This window comes from Thunnus maccoyii, chromosome 19 (genome assembly GCF_910596095.1).
Source record: "Thunnus maccoyii chromosome 19, fThuMac1.1, whole genome shotgun sequence".
Lineage (NCBI taxonomy): Eukaryota > Metazoa > Chordata > Actinopteri > Scombriformes > Scombridae > Thunnus > Thunnus maccoyii.
The window spans coordinates 27,759,403-27,773,658 of NC_056551.1; the positions used below are offsets into that span (position 1 = coordinate 27,759,403).

Below are 14,256 nucleotides of genomic sequence, written 5' to 3' on the forward strand. Positions count from 1 at the left end.
AGACGGAGCGAATCAACACCTCCAGTTACAGAGAAAGAAACTTCTTCATTAACACTCAAATCTGTGTGACGATTTACTGAACTGTTACTGAGCTGTTGCTTTGCACCTTAAAAAAAAAACAACTTAAAAAACAGACACAAAAGAAACATTTATAAAATTATAAACAAGTTCATAACCTTTTATGGGGTGATCAAAAATTGGATAGGAGTTAGGGTTAGGGTTTTTTAACACACAACTATTAGGATGAGAAAGGAAAATAAAATACCTGTTAATACATTATAATTTCTCTCTATATATAATTGCAATAATAATACATAAAAACATATACATACACATACATATAAAAATAATAATACCAGTAACAGCAAAAAAAAAGATACACATTAATTTATAATGTAATAAATAAAGTTATCATATCTCAGGTTGGTTCAGACACATATGTTTGTTTTTCATAATTAAACCACTTTTTCCATTTTCATTCATGTAATTCTAAAATTGTTCTTAATTTAAATGTAATTTTCTTCATGGTTTGAATTTTCCTTGTTGTTTCTTCCCAGTCGTGGATGCACAGATATCTTTTCTGTGACAATAATTTAGTTTCAAAGCAGAAATCCTTAAAATTATAAGTAAATATATATAATTCTTACACAACATTTTGGTTGGTAATCTACCCAGTAAAACACATTCTAAAAAAAATTAAACATTTTTAAAAATATAAACAAAAAAATCATCATAATTGATAAGCTTTACAATATTTTTTCACAGAATCACATTAAATATTGATTAAACCAGAGAATAGAGGAGACACTGCAGACATGTTCACCATCAGCAGCATCAACACACCAGTCTGCTCTTTGCTTCACTTTTACACATTTGTGACACGTTTTTACCAGCCGCAGAAGAAAAAAAAAAAAAAAGCAATATGAAATAAATAAAGTGTTCTGACAATATTCATTAAGTGCATACACATTCACTGCCCATTACCTCCAGATTGGTTCAACTGTTCCCGCTGTGCCGACTCTCATCTCCTGTTTGTCCCTGTATTATAAACACACATCTTTAACACTCCCAGTCGTCCACAAAACCATGAAGAAAAACTCACACAGGTCTTCTCATAAAGAAAAATAATCCACAGGGCCACAAAACCAGTGTTAAGAACAGATTTCATTTGGTATAATTTTCTATCAGAGGTGAAATAAATGAACTTCTACACTGTGTTTTGCTGCAACTAACAGTTATTTCCATTATTAATGAATCATTGTCTATAAAATGTGATAAATTAGTGAAAAATGCCTGTTATAAAAATACATACATAAATACATACAAACAGCATTTTATAAATGCACCAGGTTGTGAATACTGCTGATTTTTGTTTGTTTGTTTGTTTTTTTTTCTTTCTGTATTTGTGTTTGCTCTTGTGTCGTGGTTTTTGGTATGTCTTGTCTTAATTGTAGTTATTCTTAATGTATTATGTTGTTGAAAATTAATTTAAAAAAAGAAAGAAAAATGCCTGTTATAATTTAAAGAGTCAAATACTACATCTTTAAATGTCTTACTGTGTCCAAACAACAGTCCAAAACCCAAATATATTCAGTTTATTATCATCTATCACCAAGAAAAATGTAAAATAATCACATTTGAGACGCTGAACTGGTACAAGATGATAATCAGAATAGTTGCCGATTAATTTTCTCTTGCTTGAATAATTGATTTATCGACTAATTGTTGTAGATCTACTGTCGAGTTTTCAAATATAACCTGTCAGTGACGTAAATACAACAAATGAAAGTCTCCTTTGTCTTTCTCTCGGTTGTTGCCATGATTTGATCAGCAGGCTTTTTTATATGCAGCTATACTCATGTTCTGCTTTGCATTAACCATTAACCTCCATTGTATCAGAGTTACAGTAACGTATAGCTGTAAGGATTAGTCACTTAAGTGATTTGTCAATAATCACCAACTACTGTATAAAAGATGAATCCATCTGAGTAATTTTGTGAGAGAAACTGATTAAAATTCTCTGGTTTCAGCTTCTTAAATGTGAATATTTTCTGGTTTCTTTAGTCTTCTGTGACAGTAAACTGAATATCTTTGAATACATTTTCAGTTTAATCTTAAGGTTTTTTTCAAAGACTGATCAACATTTTTCACCATTTTCTGACATTTTATGGGCCAAACAACTAACAGTTAATAAAGAAAATGATTAACAGATTAATCAATAATGAAAATAATGGTTAGTTGCAGCCCTACATTAATAAACACACATGTGATGCATTGAAGGAGCTGCTCCTTTAAAAGGCCAAACACAGGCTGTAATAACGAGCGAGAAGACAAACTGAAGCATCAGCTGCAGATTGTCAGGAACATCAGATATCGTGATGTATTTATTGGTATTTCTACTCACCTTCTTATTTTCAAATCCATCTCTATGTTCGATAAAACTTAATTTAAATGATCATTAATCAGCAGCGTCTGGGTTTTACTCTGACAGGTGTTTTGCTGAGCGGCAGTCTGTAATCTGTTTTTCATTTTCTGCCGATCGATTGCTTGCTCTCTCTCTGTCTCTCTCTCTCTCTCCATAATGTCTCTCGTCCTGTGTTTTAACAGTTTATCATCTGTTTATCGTCACCTCTCTGAGCGTCACTGTCAGCCGGTTTAACGTGCACACACCTGATGTGATTTGATGGAAAAAATGTCTCCTGCGGGAGCTATGAAACAAACAACTCAAACTTACACCTTTACACCGTGAAAAACAAGTTATCTCATCTTCATCTGTCTGCTCATATGAAACATTCCCAGAATGCCAAATACAGTCAACACATCCCTTTGAATTTCCTAGTAGCTCTAAAGGAATAGTTATACATTTTAGGAAATATGTGTATTTGCTTTATTGCTGTTACAACCCTCTACAAACAGCTCGCCAACAGAAGGCCCGACATGATTAAAAGCTGGTGAGCCGGCCAAAATTAACAAAAAGAAGAGGAGACATCCAGACCAGCCCACAAAGGGCCGTAGGATCTGGGCTCTCCTCTCTAACCTAAATCCACATAACTAAACCTAAAGCCACGAACTCACCAACCCAAACCAAGAAACTAACAAAGGCAACTGCAACATAACAGAACAAACACAAAAAAACAAGCTGCTGCTGCTGATCAGGCTGGGAAAATGAGAAAGAGAGTCCAAGACCTTTGTTCCCTCTTTATAGGCTCTCCCCACAATTATCCACTCCGGGCCACCTGGGAGAGAGAGCACAAACAAAAGGGTCAATGATAAGGTTATACATATCCCATCCAGCAGGGGGGGAAGTATGTAACAATTGCTCAGAGTTAGATGAGAGGACTGATACTCTCTCATGTCTGTATGGTAAATATAAGACTCAGTTGGCCTGCTGCTGTAGGTTGTTGCTGTTGTAACTAGGGGTGCACCCGAATACAAATACATTATTCGGAAAAGCACAAATAGTGTTTTTCTTTACGAATATTTGTTTCAAACAAATATTTTTAAAATTATTTGTTTTCAGGAAGAATGCAAAGCGCACAGGTCATTACATCGTTATCTCAGTGTCTCTCCTCTGCTCCGCTGTGACGTTTATCAGCAGGTCTCAATAAAGGGAGTCACATCCACCCGCTACATGACGCACATTACCTAATTTGGACGTCACTCCCGGAGTCGGGGGTGTTCCCCAGAGATAAAGCTGAACTACTGACACACACGAAGGGACTCTCCATAACCTGTTGTTCCCCTTCTCCTTTCTACAAAGTTAGGTTGTAAAATCAATGGTGCTGGAACATGTAAGTTCTTTATTAAAGCAGGTTGATTACAATCAAATGTGACGAACAAATCCTCTGCATCTCTTATATGAAACCACAGGTGGTCAAAGATGTAGATCAGAGCTGAAATTATATTTTTGATAATTGATTAATTGTTTAAGTCATAAGGCAAAAATTGCCACTTTTCTCTGGTTTATATCACAGTAAACTGAGCATCTTTGTGTTTTTGACTGTTGGTGCGACAAAGCAAGACATTTGAAGACGTCACTGGAAATTTTAAAAATCATTTTTCACTATTTTCTGACATTTTATGAAAAGAGTAAACAATGAATTGAGAAACTAATCAACAGATTAACTGATAATGTGAATAATGAAGCCCTAATGTATGTTTATTTCACTCTGAAAGGAATGAAATGTTGGAGTTTGTGTGTCTGTAATTTAGGAATAAATACCTGTGATGACACCTGTGTACCAGCAGGTGTTTGTTGGATCTAAATGTATGTACACACTCAATCTGAAGCCAGAAGAAATGAATAAATCTGATCAGTCTGTGTGTGTGAAAATGAGCGCGCACTGGGTTGATAAATGATAAATGTCTCTGCTGTCATCGTTTGTTCAGGGGTTTTTTTTTTGCGTGCACGTGCTAACAGGTTTACACAGGTGACACAGCGCAGAAAAGACGACAGACAACGAGGGAGAGAGGAAGATTGAGGAGGTGTGATGAGCTACTGTCAGCAGGAGATTGTGTTTGGCTTAGATCACCGTGTGTGTGTGTGCGTGTGTGTGTGTGTATGTGTGTGTGTGTACATATGAGTTTGTTCATTTCCTCTCTCTTCTATGAGCTCATGCCAAAATAAGCTCATTACCATCACAGGAGCCAAGGCAGGAATTCAGAAATTCATTAGCTCAACGATTTGCATAGTCTCGCTTTCCTCTGCAACTGTGTGTGTGTGTGTGTGTGTGTGTGTTCCTTCTCCCCTGTTATATATATATATATAAATATATATGTGTGTGTATGTGTGTTTGGCAGCGCTCGCTGCAGGCACTCAAACCCACTCCTACCTGCTACTCTGTCATGGTTTCTCTTCCCCTTGTGTGGTTGAATTAAAATGTTCCCCCTCGCTCTGCTGAAGGTTTGAGCTCCAGCGCGATTCATGTTCAAAGAACTCCAGTCTGAGAAGCAGAGACTGACAATTACTGCAACAAAGGCATGACCGACAGGGAGAGAAGCTTTAATTGAGTTAAAATTGAGTTTCTGAATAGATCATTGTGTTAATTTTAGAATAAATATAGTTCTTTTCTAGCAGGGTGCACTCCGGCTCAGGAGAGGGAAGATATGAAATCTTTCTCATGGCCCTTTTTCTGCCTTTTTCATTTCTCTTCCGGCAGCGTATTCATTTTCTGTCCCGTGCTTATCTGCGATAATGCCGTGATCTATGCTTCGCCCCCAAGTACAATATCAAAGATTCAGCTGAGAGAGCTCTGCAGCAGGATATGTCCTGTTACACAGAGTCCGAGTTTGTTTTCATGACTTTATTAATACAAGCCAGAAATGTGGAAAGTGTTGCTCAATATGACATTAGAGTTTGAATCTATCATTGTTGACTCAAACTTTACTGTTGTGATAAATAAAGAGGTTTCACTATAACCCTTTACACCTGCAGTAAGTACACACCATCACCTTTTAAGTTGATATGTTGAACTTGTTAGCAAACCGTTGCTTATTTCCACATCCAGCAGTTACGGAGCAACATTATCATTCATGTGGAGTCGTGTTTCTGTCCACCTGGTGAATGTAAGTCCAATATTCACTCTCTTTTAGCTCTGTTTTTACTCTCTACCAACTCCTGAGGGAAATATCTGGCTCTTTAGCTGCTAAATGCTCCACTATGTTCAGCAGCTAGTCTACAGCTAACTGTGAGCAGGTAGTGTACAGCGGCTTTTTACTGCTTTATCTCTGAAAACGACGCTATGAGACGCTGATAGTGAACCAGAACAGTAAAGTTGCAGCCGGACAGATAAACAATGAGCTGAAACTCACTATAAAGCTCCGTAAAGCCGAGAGGAGCTGCAGAGTCACTGATAATTCTCTGTAGGTTCATCACTACGAGCCAAACACATTACACACTGACACATCAGACTGTGGTGTAATAAAAATATCAACTATAGCAACGTTAAGATAACTTTAAATCACATATTTTAAAGTGAAAGAGAAGGAGAAATTTTAATATGGTAATTTAACTTGTTTTTGTGGAAAAAACACATCAAACAAGTTATTATTCAAAGCAGAGTGTTTTATATATCTTAAAACATGCCTGTAGATTAATGACTTATACTGATAAATATAAATACTAATAGTATAGAAACATTAATCCCTATGAATTATGAAATTACAGTTTATTTTCCTAAACAAACTAGTTAAAGTGGAGAAAAAGCTGAAAAAGGCACATTGTGTTTGTAGTGTTTTCCATTCACACTCATTCACACTTACACAGTAATGTCTGATTTATACAGACTGTCCCTTTATCCTGGTGGACTTACACTCACCTGAGGGACGTATAGAGACGGTGTGTTTGGACTGGATCACGTCCAGTCATTTGAAGCTCACAGCAGACTCCAAATGAAGCCGGACTCCAACCTGAGACATTCAAGGACATTCAAAGGATGCAGAGACGTGACATGTTTCCATGGAGAGTGTAGTTTAATCTTTAGCCAGAAACAATCACATCAAAGAGCACGACAAGAGAAAAGCAGTTGAACCGTGTGTGTGTGTGAACTGTGTCATGTTATATATTTGGAAAATATACTTATTCTGTTTCTGTCTAAGAGAGAGAGAGATGTTCAGATGGATATTGTTTTATGTCTAGGTGTTGTGTACAGAGCTGTCTGGACGCTAGGCTAGCTTAGTATTAGGGATGTGCCCGAATACAAATACATGACTCGGCAAAGCACAAATAGTGGGTTTTATACGAATATTTGTTTCATACAAATATAAGAAAAAAAAAACATGTCAAATACCAGTTTGCAGGTCGGTTACATGGTTCTCTCAGTCTCTCTCCTCTGCTCCGCTGTTACATCTATCATGGGTAAGTCCCAAGGGACTCTCCATAACCTGTTGTTCCTCTTCTCCTTTCCACAAAGTTAGGTTGTGAAAAATAGGCAATAAATGAAAAGAGCAAAGCAAGAATCACCTTTGAAGTTCTTCTACATGTTACATGGTGTGCTGTCTCTGTGTTATGGGTGTATAAATAGGTAGAGGTCTGTCTGCAATGAGGTGATGAGTGAAGTTTTAGCTCAGTAGTCAGCACAGTCGTCTATGATGTGGGAGACTCCAGTTCAAGACCCGGTGTGGGGACCTCCTTCATAAGGTAGTTTATTCATGAACACTTATTGTAACACTTTAATTTTCTAAAATTAAAAGCGTAATAAAAACAAAAACAGGATTTTTAAGCCTCTTTCCACTTTTATTCGAATACAAATACAAATACTGGGCCCCCTGCACATCCCTAGTTTAACAGCACGGACTGGAGAATTAGTTTATCTGCTAATATTCACACAACAGGAACGGATGGAAACAAGCATACAACTGAATTTTTTTAAACGATTTTCTGGAAATTTGGTTCAAATTTGCACTTTTATTCGAATACAAATACAAATACAAATAATTTTGCTGCCTCAACAAATACAGATACAGATACAAATACTGGGCCCTCTGCACATCCCTACTTAGCATGCTTCTCACCATGTTGTTCTGGTCCTCCATCATGAAGAAACAGAGCTAAATGAGAGTGAATATTGGACTTACATTCACTGGGTGGACAAAAACACGACTCCACATGAATGATAATGTTGCTCCGTAACTGCTGGATGTGGTTCAACATATCAACTTAAAAGCTGATAATATGTCAGTGTTGTGTTCACCACTTGTTTCTGATGAAAACCAGTGAAAACTAGGATGAAGACTAACTCAAACTCAGTCCAGGTGGAGACCAGAATCTACAGTCAGCACAGTGTTTCCCAGCTACTGACTTCACACGTTTAATCATGAAGTCTAGTTGTAATTTACATTGTATTACAGACTTTAGATGATGGAAGCATTTCACTGTACTTCTCTATGTGTGTTTGCTTCAGCAGTGATTAAAAGAAGGCAGGAGCTCATGTAATCTAAGAGTTTTATATAACAGAGGAGGTGCTATCTTACTTTTTGTAGTTTGCAAGGGGAATTATTGACATTAATAGAAAATAATGAGGTAAACGCCTTTCAAAATGTACAAGTTTATTGCCTGATATTAAAATTCTGATGTAATGTTGCATAATGAGATTGTTAACTTCTCGTTCGCAGTGATTGATTGGTTATTAGGCTATTCAGGGTGATGGATCACTATTTAGTATTCAGCAGTTATTTAGTATTCAGAAAGTCTTTAAAGCTGTGATTCACAGTGACGGGTTAGAAAATAAACGTATGGTTCAAACATTGAGACGTGAACACCTCCGACGATTAAATGTTAAATATTAATTGATTAATATTACATATCAACTCACATGTTTGAGGATGTTTGAAAGTGTGTTACAGCAACGGGTTTTGCACCCCATCTGAGTGCCTTGAAAATGTTTTTTTCCATTTCACAGTGAGGATTTTTGTCCTCGGCCGCCTCCCACACCCACCTGTTCCTGCAGGAGAAACCCTCTAATGGAGCTGAGTCACAGAGGCCACATTAACCTCGAAGCAGCAAAAAGATTGTTATTACATGATCTCTTTTTCCTCCACTTTGCCAAATAACTTTGCCCTCCATTAGTAGCTTTTCTCCTATTTCAGAACATTGACGCATCACCGCTGTGCCATTTGAGCTTAGCTGTTCAAAACTTTAACCCTCTGTTTGGTCCAACAAGTTTTCATGAGCAATTTGAGTTTTCTAAAACTGTTTTGACTTCATGTTTCTCTATGGCAGAGTAGATGCCGCTGTAAATGTCATTGAATTATGTCATAATATTACGAGACAAAAGCTGTGATGTTTTTAGAGTAAAGTTGGAATTTTTCGAGAAAAAGAGTCAAAATATTTCAGAAACTGGTTTCAGTTTCTTTGATAATAAGTTAAAGTGCTTATTGGTGAAACCTGTAACTTCAGATCATCAACATCACTCTTTCACTGCAATACTTTATCGTAAAATTACAACTATTCTTGTAATTACGACTTTTTTTCTTGAAATATTACTTTTTTGGCATAATATCACTTTTTTCTTGAAATATAACAACTTTATTCATATAATTCATATTTTTTCCTCATTCAATTACAACTTTATTCTCATAATATTACAACTTATTTCTTGAAATATTACTTTTTCGGCTTCATATCACTTTTTTTCTTGAAATACAACAACTTTAATCACATAATTCAGATTTTTTCCTCATTAAATTACAACTTTGTTCTCATAATATTACAACTTTTTTTCTTGAAACATTATGACTTTGCTCCTGTAATAAAACTTTATTCTTGAAAAATGATGATTTTATTGTCATAATATTCAGATGTTTTTTCCTCATTAAATTACAACTTCCTTCTCGTAACATTATCACTTTTGTGTCTTGAAATATCATGACCATTCTCTTAATATTCTAGTTGTGTCTCAAATCACATACTTCTGTTAGTACACTTCTGTGTAGTACGCTGTGTACAATATGTACTTACTGGCGTAGTGCGCAAATTTTGACAGGGTAGCGTTGTCTCAAATCAAGCACAGCTGTTGTGCACTTACTGGAAATTAGCATTAGCTAGTGTTAGCATTCGCGTTATTGTTTGCGCTACCAAATCATAACAGACTGCTAAATTAACCCAAAAAACATACTGATGACTTACATCCGACAACAGTATAGTGGTGCTTAATGCTAAAAAACACATGTACAACTTACATTTTTATAACGTGGCGATGTTCACTGTAGTTACAACGTACTCGGCCACCATTTCCAGTTTGAAAAGTGGTCCCTCCCCTTCCGCTACGTAGCCAAGATGGCGACCATTGAGGGCGAGAAGTGTCCATAGTTCCACAATCAACTTTTTGACCGTTTTGAGTGCACCATCCGGGTTCTCACAGTGCATTTTTCCATACTTCTCAGTGTGAACGCACTTATGCACTCAAAATGTTAAGTGTAAGTACAGAAGTATGCGATTTCAGACACAGCATCAGTGTTATTTCTCTCAAAATATTATGATTTAATTCTTAGAATCAGTGTGACCCTAATACTCCGTCATACTTCTTCACACATACAGTCCTTCCTCATCATACTTTGTTTTGTTTTGGCTGGAAACATAATTTTAAACATCTCCACTGTTTCAGATTTTGCATATAATGTGGACCTGTCCAGTCATTAATGAGACAGAGATCTGCAGTGACCAGTAATCAACATCTAACCTCAGCCCATCATCTTGAGTTGTGATTAAATGACACTAAATGACGTATTTGGGGCACATTCACTGTTTGCGGTTCTGCTTTGTGTTTGCTGAAAGCTAATGAATCTGTCAGAAATGAAAAGGTTATGAAAACATCTATTAAAGGTTCAATTGAGTGTAAATGTGACTCTGCTGAATTGCTCTGAGCTCTATATGAACATGTCTACCATGAAACATTTAACATTTGACATTATTATCTTAATTATGAACTTGTACTCATTCTGTGAGCTACTTGATCCAAACACTGAAGGTTCTGGTTCAAAACATCTTAAATGATTAAACTTCTTATCTAACTCTCTTCTCACTATTGAAACAAGAACCCCTTAAAGTACCATTAATTACTCCTTAATTTACCCATGAAAACAAACTCAAGGTTAAATTCAAACCTCTTAAAACACCTTAATTTAAAAAGCATGATTGACAGGACACATAATTCTTAATCATCAATTTAAGGCATCGTTAAGTGTTTCTTAAAGGACAAAAACTAAACCCTTAATTTGAACACCTCATAATTATCAAATTAAGTAGATTTTAAGGGCTACATGACTTTCCCCCCATTTACACATTAATTTGCTGCTGCTAATACTAACATTTAACTTATATCTATTCTTTGTTTTGTCTCCGTCTCCAACACGCCAAAAGATGCCAGCTCATTTCATTGGACAGCAGACAAGTCATCACACCAGTCACAGGTTGTTTTGTGTTGCTGTACCAGCTGTGAATGTAACTATGATGCTGAAGCTCAGTATTACACCAAACTCAGCTGCGGTTGGATCTTATTTTTGTCCCGTGATTTTTGTTCCTTGCTAACGTAACATGTTGTGTAACCAGCTGTTGTAGAGTTACTGTACTATGCACATAGTCTGTGTAAAACTGTGGCTCTGTGTTTCGTTGCTGCTTTGAATAACTGTTGGATTTTGGAAAGTGAAGTGTTTTTGTCCCTTCATTGTCATTTCAAACACAATGTCTCTGCCTCTGTGTGTTTAAAATGCTTTCTCCCATTTTGACAGGGTTACTGAAATGTAACTCCTTGTTGATGCAGTTATAATTATATTTATAGGTTGAAACTAATTTTTAAAACAATCCTAAATGAATTCCCCTTTTACCCAGATTCCCCTTATAGAGGAGGATACTGTTGGCAGCAATGAATAACTCACTTCATTAATACACCATTCATTTACTGATTCCGTATGTGCCTAATTTTGTATTTTGCATATTTGTGTAATATATCAACATTACATATCCTTAACTAAAGGAAAACAACTAAATCTAAAGGGAAACTTAACTGTTGTATTATGTAAACAATGAAAAATCACTGAAATTATGGGGAAAAAAAGAGTTTTTTTTTCATTTTTTGGCTGCCGGGCCAGTGAAAATATACACGGGGCCAATAAAACTCTGATCTACTGGCCAAGTGTGCCAGTGGGGAAAAAATGTTACGCTGGATCCTACATATGTTCACCTCAAGCTTTGGAACTTTGACCATGTTTAACAGGATATAAATAACAGAAAATCACAAAGAGCATAATACGTCCCCATTTTTACCCCCTAAACCATGCAAATAATACATTAAAAATACCTTAATGTATATCAATCTGTTAATTTATCCATTAATTATCTCCCTAGAAGCCCATAACAATAGTCTATCAGTAACAAATAGGCTTATTTCACAAAAATATTAAACTTTTTTTTCCTGCATGCCAGACAGTGTTCCCACATCATGTATTTCTCAAAAGTCTCAAAGAAAAGGGAAGAAACCTGTAGCATACTGCTAAATCTCACAGATACCAGTCGTGTAAAAAGTCTAACTATAAATAAATCACGTTCTTAAATAATTAATGTATTGTATAATGGGAGTAGGAATAACAGAGCTGTCTTTGAAGGAATATTCTGTTCTCCCTACACCTGGCAGCAGATTTTTAACTCACATGCGGATAAAAGCGAAGGCTAAATTATCTCTTCTTTTTTTTTGAGTTTGTACAGTTTTTTGAGTTATTGAATTATTTTACCGTAAGTTCTACTAAATACTTGATCAAAACCTTCACAGAGGTGTAAAGAAAACTGCAGAAATTCACACAGAAGAACAAATCATCATCATCCTCGACAGTGTAACCATATAAGCTTTCATTCACACCGTCTGAATCCAGACTAGACAATGAACACACAAATACTGTACACACACAAAGCACTATCAAGGACATGAAACCCTTTGGTGGAGTTGACAAGGACTTTATCATTGAGAGGTAAGAACTTTTTTCTTTTGTGAGATTCAAAGCCCATTCATTTTTTTGTTTAATTCTGTTGCCCACATCATTCAGTGCTGGTTTGAAAAGTGAAAGAAAGTACCAGTGCCAACAGGAACGAGAGGGTCCTTCACTGACTGCGGTGTAAGTGTTTCTATAACTTGACAGCTGATGTGTTATGTGCAGTACTGTGTGAAGAGTTAAACAACCAGCAATGTCGATATTTGTTGTAAGTGTTTATGTGTTTGAGTGTCACCAGGTGTTACGTCCAGCATGTTCAGCATGATTTATGTCCAGTGTCTAACATGGAATATGTAACATCGCTGGCTTCCTCTACCTGTTAAAATGATGGAGTTTTGTCATTATATAGACAGAGGAGTGTTTTATTTAAATGTTAATTTATTCAGACATGACAGGACATTTATGGCAAGAGACACAACGCTCATGTAATATTTGACAGAGAGAGAGTCGTAAAAAAAATGGTTTTATATTCGTTCACAGGCTGCATCATTGATGGATTTTAAAACTTATTTACTTCTTGAAGTCTTAAAGTCCAACTGAGATGCGTTTTTATTTCTACAGCTACATATCTGCTCTGTAAATCTCTTGTCTTGTGTTCTCCTTTGAGAAAACATCAGAAACAAAAAAGAATTTTATATTTTAAAATGATGGGGCTCCCTAGTTTTATATTATTTTTAATTAAATACCGTTCCATCATCTGCTTACGTGGCTGGAGTCCTTGTTTCCATACAGTAAATCAGATCTTGCATAAAGCGATAACGTGGCGCTCTATCATAGACAGAGCAGACGGTCACACTTGGCCTGACAGCATCCGGCTACACAACACAATAACCACAGACTCTGAACAACAACCTACATTAGCTATTCTGCTAAAGTCTCCTTCTCATCTAACTTACAACTGACTCATTCTCTCAAAAAATACTAAGTAATCAATTTTGTAAACAAGTCATTATTGCAATATTTCGCTATGTTTAATGTTTCTTAATTACGATACCTGCCCTGTTAACACAATTTAGCTAAAATAGCTAACATTAGCTCAAGTGTGCAGTGCTTGGTGCTCCACGTAAGCTAGCATTAGCCTCAGTCTGAGGTAGCGGGGTGTGATTCCAGACTGTGAAAGGCAAAACCCTGCACTCCTATTTGGAAGGTCCTGGCTCCAAATGGAAAAGATGGCACTACACCTCGCTACGTCCAGCTGTATATCGAGTCTATGGCCTGATAGCATCCTGTTACACAACACAGAACCACAGACTCTGAACAGCAACACACATTAGCTTTCCTGCTAAAGTCTCCTTCTTATCTGACTTCCCTAACTGTCCTGCAGCGTAGCTTGTTGAACGAGCCACCAGACAAACATTCACCGGGAAAAAATGCACCGCTAACGTCAGTCAGGAAGCTAGATGTTAATTAGCTACTCAGCTGCAGCACATTAAACAGCATATAAACATACCTGAAAATATCACTTTGAACTTGATAGATACTGATTTGGTTGTTGTTCTTCAAAATCCCTGTTAGTGACATGCTGTCTGTCCATGACGCTACAGCAGTACTTTGTGTTATTGACCTCATAAAAGTTCTCAGAGCAACTTCAATGGGGCTGACTTTTACAAAATGTCCATGAGACCAGAACCCATCTGTTGTCCAAGTGATGTCTAAACCTAACCAAACCTTAACCACAGACACAACAGATCAGACTATGTTTTCATTTTGGTATTTTTCACACTGGAGCTGAAACGAGTAGTTAATTAATGGATTAGCTGATAGTCAGCAACTATG

The 14,256-nt window shown here is 36.5% G+C and overlaps 1 long non-coding RNA gene across 1 annotated transcript; it reads right to left on the reverse strand.

Annotated features, from left to right (window-relative positions):
• Nucleotides 1–364: 364 nt before the first annotated feature.
• Nucleotides 365–6,828, reverse strand: LOC121885901. Its single transcript, XR_006092632.1, has 5 exons — nucleotides 6,789–6,828; nucleotides 6,318–6,408; nucleotides 4,833–4,943; nucleotides 2,405–3,236; nucleotides 365–1,038 (listed from the first exon to the last, which is right to left on the reverse strand). It is a non-coding gene; the product is annotated as an uncharacterized LOC121885901 (long non-coding RNA).
• Between the last annotated feature and the right edge of the window lie 7,428 nt (nucleotides 6,829–14,256).